This window comes from Onychomys torridus, chromosome 22, assembly GCF_903995425.1.
Source record: "Onychomys torridus chromosome 22, mOncTor1.1, whole genome shotgun sequence".
NCBI lineage: Eukaryota > Metazoa > Chordata > Mammalia > Rodentia > Cricetidae > Onychomys > Onychomys torridus.
The window spans coordinates 1,462,430-1,479,227 of NC_050464.1; positions in this window are offsets into that span (position 1 = coordinate 1,462,430).

Below are 16,798 nucleotides of genomic sequence, written 5' to 3' on the forward strand. Positions count from 1 at the left end.
TGAATGCTTAAGGAAGTTCCTTGTCTGTGTATCCTGCATATTGGGCATCAACAGCTTAGATGCAAGATTGTAAAACATAGGTATCGAACTTCTGCCCTCTGGAGTTCTCCCATTGTGCTGTAAGCCTGTATTCAAGACCTCCCCCCTCCTTCAATAAATGGCATTCACCATTAAAAAGACAGAAAGAAAGGAAGGAAGGAAGGAAGGAAGGAAGGAAGGAAGAAAGAAAGAAAGAAAGAAAGAAAGAAAGGAAGGAAGAAAGAAAGAAAGGGAGCTGGGAAGTTGGAGAGATGGCTCAGGGGTTAAGAGCACTGTCTGATCTTTCAGAGGACCAGAGTTCAATTCCCAGCAACCACATGGTGGCTCACAACCATCTGTAAAATGAGATTTGATGCCCTCTTCTGGCCTGCAGGGATACATGCAGACAGAACCCTGTATACATAATAAATAGATCTTTTTTAAAAAAGTTACAGGTGCATAGCCTGTGCCCGTCTATTTTCTGTGGCGATTACAGAAAACTACAGGTAATTTAGGGAGAACCCAGACATGTTTGACTATTGGTTCTGGATGCTGGAGGTCTCAGAGTATGAGTCTATGCTTTTGGGAAGCCTCATCACTGCTCCCTAACTTAGTGAAAGGACAAAAAAGTGAGAGAGAGAGAGAGAGAGAGAGAGAGAGAGAGAGAGAGAGAGAGAGAGAGCTGAAGAAGCCCCACTGTGCTTTGTAGAAACCCATTTTGGTGAAAATGAACTCACTTCTCTCAGGACAGGAATGATCCATCCTCAGGACATATCATTTCTTCTGCACGAGGAATTGTTGTCATAGTTTGAATACATAAAGTTGTCAACCACCACTAACCCTCACAACAGGTTCCCAATTTGAACGGTTAGTCCCTAGCTGGTGATGCTATTTTGGGAAATTGTGGATACCTTAGGAAGCAAGACTGAGCTGGTGGAGGCAGACCACATTGGGCAGGTCCTTTGAGGAATATGGTCCCTGTCCCCTCTGGTAGATGATGAAGTGAAAAGAGAGTTGGAGCTCTCCTCTGCCTTATACTCATGCTTCCATGATGTCCTGACCAAACATGGGGAGCAGATAACCATGGCTGGGTCCTCTGAAACCTGGAGCTTCAATAAATCCTTCCTTCAGCCAGTTGTTCCTGTCTGGCATTCTAGTCACAGTCATGAACGTAACTAATATGGGAATGGAGGTTCGAACATGAACATTGTGGGGAGACGCAGTCAAAACACGATGCAGTCCCAGTTAGCGGGCCTCCTCACTCAAAGCAGCCATACAGAGACTTCCGTTCCTTCCAACAGGTTGTTTCTTCCTTTTCCGGGGCTCACGTATGTGAGTGAGAATGAATCACAGTGACTCTAGGCTATTCTCCTGGCAGAGAGAAGGAAACACCGGAAAATGAACAGACCTGTTTCAATGAGTGCATAGCCCCGCTATTCCCTGTGCATTGGCAGCTGGATTCAGATACTTATCTAGACTCAGGTTTGGTGTCTAGGAAAAACACTGCTCATATTCCTCCATTGGGAAAAGCTGCTTGCTCCTCCTATGTAGCTCAGGCACTGTAGCTATACAGTGCGCAGGTCTATCACCGCATGAAGGCTTGCAAAGTGGCAACCTTCTATTTCTGCCATTGCAGCTTTACTTCCTTACTTGAATTACTTGTAAAATGGTACACGTGTTCTAATCCAGTGTTTGATTGCCTGGTGCTACGGTTTGTATAGTTAAGACAAAGTAAACACTTCTGTTTTCCTTTATTTACTGGTTTCAAAGATAGTTATTGTCCTAATTGTCCCAGGAAGCCCCATGTCACCACTTTGATTAATAGTGTCATGTAGCCATGAGCTTAAAGTTGAGAGTTCAGGGTTAGGAAGGCTCCTTCACTTCTATCACAAAACACAGGACGCTTCGATACCACCCTAATTTCTGCTGCCAATTTCAAGGCTGAGGATCACCCAAACAACCCTGAGTTTTGGTAACCCATTAGAAGGATTCACACAACTGCCTGAAACTCATTATGTCTGTGGACACAGTATAACACAGCACAACCTGATTGGGAAAGGCCCAGAGAAGCAGTGGGTAGGGGTCCAGGTGGGTTCCTTGTACAGGGCTTCTGTTTGACTTTCTCCAGGAGGTCATGCATGTTCTAGCTTCTCCTGAGCTCCCTCCCTTCCAATCATCCCTTCTTCCTTTAGCCCCCCCCCCTCCTTTTTTTCCATATAAGGCCAAAGGCCCGGCTTTATGGTCTAAGCTAGACCTTAATTCCTTTCCAGAAGGCCCATCTCCATATACTGCTGTTTCTGTGTAGAACACAAATATTTCATCAGCTAATGGACTTCAAAGACAGGCAACAGGTAATGATCAACTCCCCAAGAATTTATATTTGAAAATTTATATGTATGTATTCGTTTTCCTAGGATGAGTTTTCACTCTCATTAAAATTCAAAAGAGATCAGTGACCCACATTTTTAGAATCCACGACACAAACTAGGAGCTCTTTCAGAAACTGCACGTGCCTGGTTTCCACTTTTGATATGTAAAAGGACATGGGTGGGGCAGGAGGGTGAGGGTGGGCCAAACGCTTTTCTTTTCTTAGGAAATATGAGGACAAGGATGACTTTAAAAGAGACAAGCTTTCTTTCCCGTTTTCTCTTTTGGTTTGATTTTTCACAGGAATTTGAACTTGAGAAGCAGCCCCAAGTGTGCTTGCCTTGTGAAGATTAGGCCAGATATAGACACAGGAGCCTGATAGGAGCAGGGTGTGGCTGTTAGAAACAGTACTTGGTGCCAAGTGGAAGTCTTACATCAAGATAGAACAAGATTTCCACCATTTTCCACTTCTGAAGTCTCCGGTGGGTGATGGAGAGTAGAGTGGTGAAGGGCACTTGCTGCTTTTCCAGAGGACCTGAGTTAGGTTCTCAATACCTCCAGCACAGCTCACAGCTGCATCTACCTCCAGCTCCAAGGGATCTGATGCCCTCTTCTGGCCTTTGTGAGCAACTACACACACACACACACACACACACACACACACACACACACACACACACACAGAGAGAGAGAGAGAGAGAGAGAGAGAGAGAGAGAGAGAGAGAGAGAGAGAGAGAATCTCTAGTGGCCTTTATCTACTTAATATATTAACGATTTTTCTTTTAAAGGGTTCCATTTCAGGGATATAATAGAGTTAAATGCCTCAATATTGACAGGTAACCTCATGGTTGGTAGACTGTCCCAGAACAGGTTTACAGTTGGTGAAGTACTCTCAGCTGCCTTTCACCAAGTTAGCTAGCTAACCAAGTTCAGTTTTCATCACTACCTGGCATTTTCCATCACTCACTGGGCTCACAGACACATGATTGCTGGCAGGCCCACCCATATGCCACATTCTTAAATCCAACTGTGGCATTTTCAGGTCTGGGATGTTGCGCTCATGACTCAGATGCAGAACTTGGCTCCGCTGAGCGGCGAGACCTGTAGGAAATTAATTCCCTGGAACATTGGAAACTGGCAGACCAACCCCTGGAACTCTGCTGATAATGAAAACTTAAAGTTGTGTTTGTTGCCTAGTATGTATATTGACTCTAGGTGTTATTGATTGGTATGGATATTGACTAGGGCCCTTGGAGAGACAAATCACAGGTAACATCCTGCACAGATGGAAATGGAGCAGCAGGTGGGCCTTCCCACATGTGTCTGCACACTCTGGGGGGCTCTAGCACCTCAATTTCTCCCTTTGTCAATATGCAGTCATGTTAGACTAAACTCTGTCTCTTTGAAGATGGAGCCATGCAGCACCGTGTATATGCTCAGAGGGAAATTTTCCATCCTGGTTGGGCTTTGGGAGTCGAGAATGTATACAGCCCAGGTCTTCATAAGCACTGCTGGCTAGGATTGTCTCTGGCCTAGCACACAGCCCCTCTTTGCCACCCAGCAGTCCAGGTTGGTTGGCCTTTTGATGCTTCAGAAATTACTCTAAGGAAGAAGATGCATGTGATTGGGTTTGTCTTCATCTATGGGATCTTGCACATTTCTTGAGATTGACTTAAGAATTTTATTAAATTTCCCCCTATGGACTATGTTCTTCTACATGGTCTATTTCTGTGTTTGTATTCTCAAAACAACACCTTCCAACTTATGCAGTTGGAAGCACTAAATAGTTCATAGATATGGTGTGGAGGTCTGAGTGAGAACAGCCCACATTGGCTCATATATTTGAGTGTTTGGTTCCGGGTTGGTGGAACTGTTTGGGAAGGATTAGGAGGTGTGACCTTGTTGAAGGAGGTGAGTCACTGGGCGCCAGATGTGAGGTTTCAAAGGACTCCCCTTATCCCCAGTGTCTCTTTCTCTCTGCCTCCTACTTGCAGATTGAGATGTGAGCTCACGGTTACTGCTTCAACGCCATGCCTGCCTGCCTGCTGCCATGCTCCCCATTGTGATGACTATGGACCTTAACCCTCTGGAAACATAAGCCTTCAATGCATGTCTTCTTTCATAAGTTCTCTTGGTCATAGTGTTTTATTATGGCAGTAGAAAACTAAGACATATAGTTTCTGATTTGAGGTCATGGCTTAAAAATCTCTCTTAGCCCCACAATAATTGTAAATGTGGAATTTATAGGAAAATACTGAAACTATACCCAAATTACAAGTTTCAATGTATCACAGAATCGACAAATGAATTCTGATGAATTAGAAAATGTTGCTTAATGAGTTGTTGGACAGAAATAATGGAATAAGGGGCCAGGGATACGGCTCAGTGGTGAAGTACTTGTGTAGCTTGCATGAGGACCCGGGATCAACTGCCAGTACTAGACTAAAGAAACTGAAAATTCCCAGTATCTCCTCTTGGGAGGGAAAAGAGTCAATTTTAGATCTAATCATAGTTCAGAAGAAAGGTGGTGGTGTGATAGAAGGCAAGTCAACAGCATCCTGATTGTCATGAATTGGATTAACATATTAACAAGGTCAATTATAACCTATTTATACATCAGAGCATGAATTTAAAATCTAAGAGCAACGCATAATTTTCAAAAAGGGAGTCTTAATCCCTCTAAAAATAAAAGGAAATTTTAAAAATTGCATACTTTATCTAAAGCAGTAGTTCTCAACCTGTGGGTTATGACCCTCTGGGGTTGCATGACCCTTTCACAGGGGTCACATAACAAATATCCTGCATATCAGATATTTACATTATGAGTCATAACAGTAGTGAAATTATAGTTATAAAGTAGCAACAAAATAGTTTTATGGTTGAGGGTCACCACAACAGAAGGAACTGTATTAAAGGGTAGCAGCGTCAGGAAGGTGAGAACCACTGATCTAAAGTGATATAGATATGTTCCGCCAGTATTTTAAGATTATGAGGAACAGCTGGGTGAGGTGGTGCATACCTTTACTCCTAGTATTCAGGAGGCAGAGTAATCAGATACTGGTCTGCATAGTAAAACCCTGTCTCAAAAATTATTTTTCAAGGAAACTTGAAAAATATTTACACTTTTATTTATTATGTTTTTCATTATTTATCACTCGTTCTTCATCGATTTTTTTCTATTTTTGCTTTTTAAACCATTATTTTATTGAATCTTCACCCATGTGTTTGAGTCTAACCCACCTCATACTCTTTCCTCTCCAATTCTTCCTCTACCCCTTCACTATTTTTACCTCCCAATTCCATGTGCTCTTTTCCTGACATTCATTGAACCCACTTCAGGCTGCCTGTATGTACACAAATGTAGGACCATCTGCTGGAGCATGGGCAGACTCTCAGCCTTCAGCCCTGCAGAAAACTCACTGTCCATCCCCAGGCAGCCTTTAATTGCCAATAACTGATAGGATCATCATGAGCCTGGTACAGGTCCTGTGCATGCAGTCACTGTGAGTTCACGCACAGCTCCACTGTCATGCCTGGCAAGTACCGGTTCTCAACAGATGACTTCCCCTGGCTCTTAAAGCCTCCCTCCCTCCCTCCCTCCCTCCCTCCCTCCCTCCCTCCCTCCCTTCCTCCCTTCCTTCTTCTTCCCTTTCTTATTCTGAGACAGGGTTTCTCTACATAGCCCTGGCTGTCTTGGAACTTACTCTGTAGTCCAGATTGCCATCACGTTCATAGAGATCCACCTGCTTCTGCCTCCTGAGTTCTGGGATTAAAGGTCAGCCTGGTCTACAGAGCAAGTTCCAGAGCAGCTAGGACTGCCCAGAAATACCCTGTCTTGAAGAACAACAACAACAAAAACAAAACAAAAAAGTTATCAATGAATGATGTGCATTAATTTTTATGGTGTTTTCTTAGACCTATTAGATTAACTGTTCTGGAATGATTTATTTCTTGTGATCTCTTGAGATATTTATCATTGTCTTCTGACTGAAGTATTCATTCAAATATTTTCTGTAGATCTGGTTTAGTGGTCATAAATTCCTTTAGTCTGTTTTTATCATGGAACATTATTTCTCCCTCAATTTTAATAGCTAGCTCTCCTGGTTATAAAAGTCTGGGTTGACACTTGTGGACATTCAGAACTTGTAACGTATCTTTCCAGGTCATTCTAGCTTCAACTTTCTGTCACACAATCAGGTGCTATTCTGATGGACCTAAGTGACCTGAGCCTTCTATCACAGCTTTTAATATCCTTTTTAAATTTCTTGCTTTTAGTATTTTAACTATAACATGTCACAGGAGCTTCTTTTTTGGTTATATTTGGGGTTCTTTTTTGGTTATATTTGGGGTTCTGTAAGGATTCTTGTGCCTGGATAAGCATATTTTTTCCTTAGGCTTGGGTGGTTTTATTGAAAATGTTCTCCGTGTCTTTGCTATAACATTCTTCTCCTTCTATACCCATAATCTGAAAGTTAGGTTTTCTCGTGGGATCTGCTCATATTTATTTTAAAACCTGTTGTTGACCTTTAATGATTATTCCAATTCCTCTTCCTTGTCTCCCACCCCTGATCCTCTTTTTTTCTACACAACTTGTTCTGTTGCTGAGGATTTTCACTGAGCGTTTAGTTCTGTGTAGCTGAGTGTTTCATTTCCAGCGTAGTATATCGGTCTGGGTTTTCTTCAGCAGTTCTGTCTTTAGTTTTTCTATCTTGGATTGACTTCTTTATTTCATTCACCTTTTCATTTTTAGGCTCTTGGAGTACATCTGTGCCTTCTTTGAATTATTTGATTATTCTTATAATCTTTTCCAAGCTGTTTTCATCAGGAGCCATTGTTGTGGGGGCGGCGGTGATTGGTGGAGAAGACATGTTTGTCTTGGCACATCTGGAATTAGAACACTGAGTTTCCCTTTCTTTTGTATTTTTTTTTTTTTAAATTCAAGTCCTCTTTTTCTTTCTTTCAGTGGTCTTTGCAATGTTCAGGAGAGGACCAAGTCCTAGCAGGGTTGAGGAGTCACTTCTCTGTGTGGTCCTAGTACTTTGGGCCAGAGGCTCTATCTCAAGTCTTTCTCTGAGAGTGCCCTGTGCTAGCTAGAACTTCCTGCCTGCTTGAATTGTGGGCTTCTCCATTGGCCTGTGGGCCTTGCCCTGGGTCAGATCTGGTTCCCATTTTGGGAGACAGGGAATTTCCAGAGCACATACAGGCCTGACTGACTCAGAGCTAATCCAGCCTCCCTCTACCTGCATTTATGCACACAGTATTGTCATTGCCTTCAAAAAAGCCCATACGTATGCTGCACCCCCGGGGGCCATGATGAAGTCTGGACCCAAGCTGCTGCCATGTCTGGGTCTGTGATCCTACTGCAGTTGGGGTCTGTGTTGATGTCTGTGGCGGGTCTTGTCACCCAAAGTCACACAGATGCCCAGGGTCTGGGCCACCATCTCTGGCCATGTTGGTGTCTGAGAGCCACGCTGCCACCCAGGGCCATGGTGATGTCTGGCCCTGAGCTGCTACTGAGGGTCATGTTTGGGTCAGTGGTCCTATTGTAGCCGGGATCTGTGTTGATGTCTGTGACCTGTGTTACCAAAGCGGTCCATGAGAACCACGTGTGTTGAAATCCTAGGGCCTTAATGAGCTGGTGCTGCCCCACACAGAAGAGCTGGCCCCGATGACCCTGGCTCTGGAAGAGCTAGTCCCATCCCTCACCACGGGCACAGGAGAGCTGACTCTGTCCCTCTACTGAGGTGTGGTGGTCCCATTGGAGGCCCAAACTGACCAACTAAGTTACCTACTTCCCAGGCTCACATCCAGAGCTTTGAGTAGGCCCACTCCAACAACTACCGCATCTCAGGGACTCATCCTGTGGAACCATAGGCACAGGATTTCCACGACTTGGGCCAACAGCCGGATATCCGAGAGGAATTTTGGTGAGGGTCCAGTACTGATAGTGTACCAAAACGCCGAGGCCTTGAACCAGGCCCACCACTCATTACAATTAACACTTGCAAGTAAAGCTGCTTGGACAAAGGGTTGCACCGTGGGACACTCCATTGCTCCCAGTGCCACTAAGATAATGAAGAGGTGATGGAGAGGCGTGACAGACAGAGGAGCAAAGTGGCTTTTATTTGTTTTTTAATTAATGTTTTTATTTTCTTTTCAGTGGGGCGATGCTGCAAGAGTAAGGGGTGGATATGGGGGGATGGGAAATAAGTGGGATTGGGGTGCATGATGTGACATTCCCAAAGAATCAATAAAAAATATTATGGAGCCAGGCGGTGGTGGCGCATGCCCTTAATCCCAGCACTCAGGAGGCAGAGCCAGGCGGATCTCTGTGAGTTCGAGGCCAGCCTGGGCTACCAAGTGAGTTCCAGGAAAGGCGCAAAGCTACACAGAGAAACCCTGTCTCAAAAAACAACAACAACAACAAAAAATTACGTTAGAAAACCATTACATAAATGTAGGTGTGGTAGTTACATGAACGTGAGTGCAGGGGCCGGCAGGGGGCAGAGACTTTGGACTCTCTGAAGCTGGAGTTCCCAGCAGCTGTGAGCCTGCCAGTGTGGGCACCCGGAACAGAACTTGGGTCCTCTGCAGGAGCAGTCACGATACTAACCACTGAGCCGTCTCTCCAGCCCCCATCATCATCTTGTAGTCATGAGGGTTTTGTTTTGGTAATTTCCCCCAGAACTTTTTACATTTAATAATAAGGACTAATGAAAACATGAAAGGCATACTTGTTGAGATGAGAATGAAACCCAGTGGGAACGGTCACCTGTGTAGGGATGTGCTGAGATGGTACACCATGACGTCTTCAGTCACATGACGGATGAAAAGAGGAAAGCCATCTCGAAGTAAATGTGAACAGCAATCCTTATGAACTTAATAAATACTTAAAGTTTCTCATAAGGGCTCAGATGCTAACCCAATCAATTGGGACTTTTTAGGGTTTCAACACAGCACAGATAAAAAAATAAAGACATTTTACCCTGAAAGGACTTTTCCTTCTCTTGTGGGTCCTGCCATTCTCTCTTGCTGGCATCTACCCCCCTGCGCCTTCTCGTAGATACGCACATTAGAGTTAGAAGGTGAGATCCACTTACAAGAGAGACCATGTGGCCTTCATCTTTCTGAGTCTAGAACATCATCTGTTTCTCTGGAAAATATCTAAAAATGAACTTACTATATAGTCAGAGGACAATGACACTACACTCCTTCCTTCCTTCCTTCCTTCCTTCCTTCCTTCCTTCCTTCCTCTCTTTCTTCCTTTCTTTCTCTGTCTCTCTGCCTCTCTCTTTCCTTCCTTCTTTTCCTCCCTCCCTGCTCATTTCTTTCTCCCCCTCCAAGAAAAGGTTTCCCTGTGCAGCTCTGGCTGCCCTGGAACTCATTCCGTAGACCAGGCTGGCCTCAAATTCAGAGATCTGCCTGCCTCCTCCTGAGTGCTGGGATTAAAGCCACCACCACCCAGTCCACTAAGCTCATTTCTAACATAAAAGCTTCTCCTATTTTTTCCCCCAGAAACATTAAGTAAAGGAAATACCTTAACTTCTGATTTATTTCCATACCAGTCAGTATGTCCAGTAGCTACCAACTAAGACACAGACTTGTAGCTATGCAAAATCCACAGGTAAGCCACTCAAGTTTCTATTATTTTAAAAAGAATTAAAAAAAATTATTTTATGTGTATGAGTGCTTGTCTGCATGTATGTATGTATGTTCATGGAAGTGGCTGGCATATCTTGGTAGCCACTGCAGAGGATAAAGAGGAGGCAGAGACAGAGAGACAGAGACAGACAGAGAGTGACAGGAGGTGCTGATGAAGCATCAGAAAAGATACCTTCACACTGAACACAAGTCCACCCTCAAGAGCATGATGCTCGATTCTATCCCCACGTCCCGGGGCTCTGGGCGGGGCCCTGCATTCTGATTTTCATCAGGTTTCCCTTAGCACTGCTGAGGCTGACTCCTCTGACTGGAGTTTGAAGAGCAAGGTACCCCAGATTCTTCACCCCAACTTGGTCTTCCTCGACTCAGCATCTTAATTGTGTCCCTCTCTTTCAAACTCAGGGTGGGAAATAGATTCTCCCGACGTAGCTGAAATCTTCATCTTGATGGTCAGTGTCCTTCTCAAAAGCTGGTAGAGAAGGTCCCTTCTAGTTTCTAGCAGCTTCAGGCGGTTGTGGGCGTGTGGCGGCACCCTGGCAGCCTCTGCCACTTTTCATGGCCGAATTCCCCAGACAGCCATGTCTGTCCATGTTCCCTCTCCTTGCGTCCATCAGCCACAGTGTCAACCTAACAGCCTTGCTTCACTTTGGTTACTTGAGCAAGGGCTTCATTTTTCAATCAGGTGACAATGACAGGTGCCAGTGGGTTAAGGTTCAAGCAGGTATGTTTTGGAGAAGCAGCACCAAGACATAACATTATATGTTCGTGGTTTGCAAAGATGAAGCATACCATTAAAACAATGAGGAGGTGGGAGGCTGGAGAGATGGCTCAGTGGTTAGTGCCCTGGCTGCTCTTGCAGAGGACCAGAGTTTGATTCCCAGCACCCACATGGCTGCTCCCAAACATCCAGTTCTAGGGATCCACCACCCCTCTTGTGGCCTTCACAAAACCAGGCATGCAGGAGGTGCACAGACATACGTGAGGGCACGCCACCGACACACACCAAGTTCAGTGAAACTTAAAAATATGTGTGAAATCGCAGCAGTAGAGCAAACCTGTTTTACCCAGATTCCCTCTACAGGGGGATTCCAGTTTTCCCAGCACCATTTGTTGAAGAGGTTGATTCCTTTTCCTCTGATGTATTTTTTAAAAGCATTTTTTTGTTGTCAAAAACAGACGTAGGAGAGTAGCCTGCTGTCTGATTTAGTCATAGAACGCCCATTGGCATTCCCTGGCTTGCAAAAATGGATGGATGTCACCAAGTCCTCTGTAGGTAGGTATGTGAGGCTGCAGCGTTCCCTCCAAGGACTCGCAGTGAGCTTGCACAGGAAGCTCTAAGTCGCTGACCAGTGCAGACCACACACTAACTTACTGATTAATGTTGTGTTTACAAGTGCTTATGGACGCAACTTGAAAGTTAAGTTTTTGGGACTGGAGCACAGCTTTCTGGGAAGTCTTTGGTCACTGACTGGATGGGTTTGGTAGGTCTATCCTGAACCATCTTATTCCCAGCTCACTGCAGAGACCCACCAGGATCACTCTGGAGCCAACCAACTGTGGTGCTTGGGAAGCGACAAACTTGTGGCTTGCTTTCTTTTCTCTGGATGACATAATTATTATCGCACAAACTAATTACAGCACCTTTGAAAGAAATTTAAACAAAGAAATGAAAACATCCCTAAACCCACCATTTTAATAAATAACTGTTTTCGCTGATGTAGTTTTTTGGAACTGAATATGTATACACACACACACACACACACACACACACACACACACACACACACGCGCACACGCGCACACACATATACACCTTTCATCATGATCTTAGCATATATACAATTACATTGTGCAAGAATATCTATTTATATATTTATATTTTTTTTGCAAGATGTCCACTGTTTGTGGCATTACACAATTCCCTCAGTTCTCTAGACACAGAATTATAATTTTCTTCTGATATTAGTTTTAATTAACTTAATCACCACTGTGAGCCAAAACATTCTTCCCTTTTGGAGAGCATGATGGAAGTATTCTTTCTGCGCTAAGCATGACAGAGCTAACATAAGGAAGAAATGATCCCAGCTCTCAGAAAGTTCAGGGGAAGGAAACCTTTACTTCAAGGAACCAAAGAACAGCTTGGGGGGGGGGTGCAGAGAGAGGCTCAGAAGTCGGACAGTTGAGGGCAGCTTTCTTTTGGTTTTTCGAGACAAGGTTTCTCTGTGTAGTTTTGTGCCTTTTCCGGAACTCCCCCTATTGTCCAGGCTGGCCTCAAACTCACAGAGATCTGCCTACCTCGGCCTCCCGAGTGCTGGGACCACCTGGCTTTTATTTTTATTTTTATTTTTGGAGGGCAGCTTTCAGGAGCCTTCATTAGCATATTCCAGATGTTTGGGAAAGGGAGATGAATAGGTGTGATGAGGAGAGAGCTGAACTCAGGCAGACTTAAGATGAAACTGAATGACAGAAAGCTGAGCGTGGAGTGTACATTCTGCAGCTTCTTAATTCATAAAACCCCTAGGGGGCTTGCTGGGTATGGCGTGGCATGCTCCTACTCTAGACTGATCTGTTTTGTCTCACTCAGGACACCGTAGTGTGCATGGAGCAGCTTCCCCATTGCCTCCCTGATAGTCTCTCTGTCTAATCACTGTCTTGTCACAGATCTGACCAAATACATGTGAGTGATCTGTAGACCACATACCCTGCTGGAGATAAGAGGGCACAGCAGCTTTGCATGTATACAGCCAGCCATTTTCTGACACAGGATTTTGCTAGCAGCCTGTGTTAGCTGTGATCTTGTAATCCTTCTTCCTCAGCTGACTAAATTCTGGGGTTATAGCTATGAGCCACCATATCCAGCTATAAAAAAATAAACAAAACAAACAAATAAACCCCAGAGTTTTAAAATTCCATTTCCCAAGCCTTTAGAACTACACCATCAAGTATGTATCTGTGGAGCAAGAGTCACAGCCAGTTGTGGTCTGCTCTTTGTGGGTGCTGGGAACCAAACCCAGGTCCTTTGGGAGAGCAGCCAGTGCTCCTAACTGCTGAGCATCTCTTCAGTCCTGACAGAGTGATTCACTTTCTTTCTTTCTTTCTTTCTTTTTTCTTTTTTTTGGTTTTTCGAGACAGGGTTTCTCTGTGTAGTTTTGCACCTTTCCTGGAACTCGCTCTGTAGACCAGGCTGGCCTCGAACTCACAGAGATCCACCTGGCTCTGCCTCCTGAGTGCTGGGATTACAGGCGTGCGCCACCACCGCCTGGCTGATTCACTTTCTTAAAAACATTATTATTTTAGAGTCAAACCTTATGTCCGAATTTTTTCTTGTTGGCTGTTGTAGGTGCTGTAGAAATGGCTTACCATTCGAGAGCACTTCCTGCTCTCCTGAGGAACCAAGTTCAGTTCCCAGCACAAACACTGGCTGTGACCCCAGCCAGGGGATCTGACTCACTCTTCTGGCCTCCACGGGCACCTGCACACATGTGCTGTGCGCTCACGTAGATACTCACACACAAGCATTTAAAAATCTTCTAAAAATTCATAAGAAATGAATTTTTTCTTTAGGGAAGCCTACAAGCTGCAGAATGAGGCAGGCAGAAAGATTCCTGCCACAAAGGCAACAGAACATAATATTTGTCTCTAAAGACTTTGTAACAAAAATACCACTCCCCTCCAAAAAAAAGACAAGCCAATCAAGCACCAATGTTTCAGTCTATAAACCCTCCTCCTCAGTGGGATCCACTAGGGATCCACTAACCTTCCATGGACCTCATGCTTTTCGTTATTGCTTCTGTCTGCTTCTTTTACTTAATGAAGTTTTTGATTTCTTAAAAAATTTCAGACAAGACCGTGCTATGTGAACCAGGCTAACCTCGCAGCTAACCTTCACTATGTGGTTCAGAGGGTCATGGCGTCAGCGTGTGGTTCAGGACGTCAGTGTGTGGTTCAACCTCAAATTCACGTTCCTCCTGCCTCAGCCTCCCCGGTCCTGGAGTTACAGCTGGTACGGACACAGATTGGCTTTTTTTTTTTTTTTTTTTTTTTTTTTAAAGGCTGTGTGGTTTGTTTGCTTGTTGATGCTGGGGATGTAACTCAAGGCTTCACACAGGTTAGGCAGGAACGTGACCACAGAGCCACATCTCACATCTTGAGTCTGGGTCTTACACTTTTGTTTTTTGAGACAAGATTTCACTCTGGAGTCCAGCCTGGCAGGAACAGTTGGTGTAATCCATATTGGCGTTAAACTCACAGCAATCCTCCTGCATCAGCTCTAAGTCTAGGAATACAAGCAAGAACCACTACACTTGACCAGGACTCATACTTTAAATGGCCATAGTTGAGCGTTCTGATCAGTCCTGTACAAAATAATGAAAAAGCAAGAAATTTACATACGTCGTCATTTTGAGATTAAAATAAGGGAATGGAGAAGACACTGTTTCTTTTTCTTTCTTTGAGTCGTCATATAAAGAAATGGGTTCAATGGTGGCATTTTACCCACGTGTCTGCACACCGAATTCTAACCATCCCTCTCCCCATTTTCTTTTCCAGGCTCTCTTGCTGGCTGCCCCTCCCCCAACAGTCCTCCATTTGCTATGACGTCATATTGCTTAATCCGCCTCTTCTTCTCTCCCTTCCCTTAAGATCTCGCGCTATCCTGTCACAGTCCCTTCTATAGTTTCATATCCTACACGTACAAGAACACATGCAAACATATGATATCCTACACGTACAAACAGAACAAACATTTTCCCAGTAATGAAAAGGTTAAAAATGACCTGGAAAAATGTAAGAAGGGTGATTAAAAGTAATAACCAGTGAGGTGATGCTAAAATACCAGGGCACGCAGAGAAACAGAATAAAAAAGAAACTAAGAAAAAAAAAAAGCATTAGCCAATAATGAATAAAACTAGTAAATAGAATGAGAAGAAAGTATGTAGGGGAATATGAAAAAACGTTAAAAATTTAAAGCAAGATAGAGTATAAAATACTGCCGAAATCGTAGTAGAAAGAGTACAAGTGGGGTCCCAATGAGTAGAGTGAAAACGTCTAAGGCAGCTACACTCTGGACAGCCAGAGCCTGCGCAGCCCGGGGCAGAGCCACTTGAACTTGTGGGCTTTTGTCTTTCCACGGTTTTTCTTTCCTGAGTCTCTCTTGGGTGGGGGGAGCTTGATATCTGACTCGCTGGCTTCACCTTGGCCATTTTCTTCTCGGCCCACTAGAGCCCTCTGCTGACCGCACTCAACTTTGCAGTCTGTGTTCAGGCTGGCTTGCACGCACGCTCTCCTGAAACCGCGATAGCATCCTCACTCAGGTGGAGATGGTTAAGTGCAGTGTAAGTATGGGAGGCGACCACAATGCCAGGGGGTGGACTGTCCGGGGTACTTTCAGGGCCCTCTCACCAACCAGTGTTGACCACCCTGGTGGAAGGAGACAGCTGCAGATATCAACACACTGCTGGAGCTCCCGAGTTTTCCAGATTGATGGCTAGCTACACGGCGGCTGAGGATGACCCATCGGATGGCCTTGGCTCAGAAATGGCAAACTTCAGGGTTATTCTCAGTCATGAGATCTGATCTCAGCCAAAGAGGGCTTCCCCGTGTGCTTCCCCTGGAGCCTCCTCCTCTGCAGGCGTTGGCTCCCAGCAACCTGCTCTTCTGGTCACCCTGGGGCTGTGACAGGCCAGGCTGGCCCTCCCGGACTCAGGGTTCTTTGAGAGGGACTTTATAGCTATGTGCATCTTCATCACTGGTCTCTGGCCTGGGGCTTTTATTTTAAAATTAAGAGCTTTTGCCAGGTGGCGGCGGCGGCGAACGTCTTTAATTACAGCACTTACAAGACTGAGGCAGGCATATCTTTGTGAGTCTGAGGACAGCCAGGGCGACCCAGAGAAACTCTGTCTCGAAAACCAAAAAATTTAAAAAAGATAGCCATGCAGTGGTTGCATGAAGTATTTATCTAATTATTCTTTATCAATAAAAACTTGGGGGGGTGGGTGGGGATTTAGCTCAGTGGTAGAGCGCTTGCCTATCAAGCTCAAGGCCCTGGGTTTGGTCCTCAGCTGGGGGTGGGGGGGAGAAAAAGAAAAACTTGGGAGTCACACATCAGGGTAAGAACCTGAATGATCAGAGAGGCAGTGGAGAAGTGACCAGTGATGACCTCCTCCCCTCCCCTTCCTCCTCCTCCTCCTCCTCCTCCTTCTCTCTCTCTCTCTCTCTCTCTCTTCTCTCTCTCTCTCTCTCTCTCTCTCTCTCTCTCTCTCTCTCTCTCTCCACACACCCAAACCCACCAAGATTCTCTCTAAGCCCCACCCTACTACTTCTATCTGTGTCTCTATCTGTTCTCAGTTCTCCAAAACGTCTATGGCTAATTTTGGTCAGCTAGTAGTTAGCTCTGCCTCCTGATTCAAAACAAACCTTATCATCGGTCTTGAGAGCTTCAGAATTCAATCAAATATTCCACAACAGTAGTGCACACCACTTTAATCCCAGGACTCGGGAGGCAGAGGCAGACAGATCTCTGTGAGTTCAAGGCCAGCCTGGTCTACAGAGAAACCCTGTTTCAAAAAACAAAACAAACAAACAAAAAAACCCCAAAAGCCCCAAAATGAAAATAAAAAAAAATAGTTTCCTAGTCTGTTAAAAATAGTTATGTAGGTCTTAACCAATTGATTAAATATGTTACTGTGCATCACCTTTTTCTTTTTTCTTTTTTTCTTTTTTTGAGACAGAGTCTTTCTGTGTACCTCAGGCT